Below are 2,003 nucleotides of genomic sequence, written 5' to 3'. Positions count from 1 at the left end.
CTTATAGAAATAGAGCAAGCAATTATGAAATTCATCTGGAAGAATAAGAAACCCAGAATAGCTAAAGCAATCCTCAGTAGAAAGAGCGAAGCAGGGTGTATTGCAATACCAGATCTTCAACTCTATTACAAAGCAATAGTAACAAAAAAGGCATGGTATTGGTACCAAAATTGATAGGTAGATCAATGGTACAGAATAGAGGACATGGACACAAACTCAAATAAATACAATTTTCTTTTTTTTCTTTTTTTTTTTTTTTAACAATCACATAAGGAAGCATTTATTTGAGGTTTAACATGAAATCATACAAATAAAATTTGTATAAACACAAATCCACATTGAGTCATAACACAGATAGCAAAGGACAAAGTAAAAACAAAGAAAACTAATTGGTGGCTATATACAGTTGGGACACAGTTGTGTCTTGTACACTAGAAAGTCTTTTACAAAATAATCATCTTAGATCAACAGAAGACCAATCTTCAATGTCGTCCTGCAAGATGGGTTTCTTTAGCATCTCCTGTTTTCCTCCAATGTCCTCCTTTAGTATGGCTGGTAATTATTTTGGTGATTGCCACCCCCTCGAGATGCCTTGCCATAAGTGCTCTGTTGACCACTGTAGTCTGCATATCCCTGTCCATATCCATAGTTCCCATAGTTATACCCAGTATAATCATATCTGCCATAGCCACTATAGTTCTGATCACCACCATAGGCACTATTGTAATTTCCATATCCTTGATCATAATAGTTATTAAATCCTTGGTTCCAGTACGACCCCTAGTACCACCTCGTCCACCAGCTGCAGCACCTCTTCCTCCTTTTTGTTGTTGCTGTTGCTGCCTATATACCTCTTTGGGTTGTGCAACTTTGATTTCACACTTCCCAGAACCAATTTGATGATATCTGCTTTCTAACAATTTCTTTACTGGCTCTTCATCTGTATATGTGATAAAACAAAATCCTCTTCTTTCATTTGTTTTTGTATCCATGGGAAGTTCAATATTTTCAATCTCTCCAAAGGCTCCAAAATATTCTTTAATTTGTTCTTCAGAAGTATCTGGGCTCAATCCACCCACGAAAACCTTTTTAGGGGGTTCTTTCCCTTTTAAAGCTTTGGCCCTTTTAGGGTCTATCAATTTGCCATCCAGTTTGTGTTCTTTCAGTTCCAAAACCTTATCAACACTAGCAGCATCTTTGAAAAGCACAAATCCAAATCCTCTTGATCTTCCAGTGACTGGATCTGTTTTAATCGTACAGTCTACAACTTCCCCAAATCGAGACAAATATTCAGTCAGATCTTTCTTGCTTGTATCCCAGCTCAAGCCTCCAGTAAACATTTTACCGTCATCCTGCTGATTCTTGCTCGCGTTGATCTTGAATCCCTCTGCGAATTCCTCTATGTTGCTGTACTCGTTCATGTCCTCCATGGTGGTGGAGCTGTCGGCAGGGGGGTGCTGGCGCGCAGTCCTGGTCGCGGCAGCAGCGGCGGCAGAGCGTTGTATGGAGCTGGATTTAAAATGGCGGCCACAATTTTCTATACTAGACAAAGGTGCCAAAAATATGCAATGGAGAAAAAATAGTCTCTTCAACAAATGGTGCTGGGAAAACTGGAAAACCATATGCAACAGAATGAAATTAAACCCCTATCTCTCACCCTGCACAAAACTCAACTCAAAATGGATCAAGGACCTTGGAATCAGATCAGAGACCCTGCATCTTATAGAAGAAAAAGTAGGTCCAAATCTTCAACTTGTTGGCTTAGGATCAGACTTCCTTAACAGGACTCCCATAGCACAAGAAATAAAAGCAAGAATCAACAACTGGGATAGATTCAAACTAAAAAGCTTTCTCTCAGCAAAGGAAACTATCAGCAATGTGAAGAGAGAGCCTACAGAGTGGGAGAATGTCTTTGCCACTCATACTTTAGATAGAGTGCTAATTTCCAGAATCTATAAAGAACTCAAAAACTCTACACCAATAATACAAATAATCCAATCAAC

General features: G+C 39.0%; 1 pseudogene across 1 annotated transcript; it reads right to left on the bottom strand.

Moving 5' to 3' along the window:
- Nucleotides 1–257: 257 nt before the first annotated feature.
- On the bottom strand, nt 258–1,522 carry LOC306667030 (heterogeneous nuclear ribonucleoprotein D-like; annotated as a pseudogene). The gene has a single exon. The product of its transcript is annotated as a heterogeneous nuclear ribonucleoprotein D-like (transcript).
- Nucleotides 1,523–2,003: the final 481 nt, after the last annotated feature.

This window comes from Sciurus vulgaris (assembly GCF_902686455.1).
Source record: "Sciurus vulgaris genome assembly, chromosome: 8".
Classification (NCBI taxonomy): Eukaryota; Metazoa; Chordata; class Mammalia; order Rodentia; family Sciuridae; genus Sciurus; species Sciurus vulgaris.
This window is presented reverse-complemented; position numbering and strand designations above follow the sequence as displayed.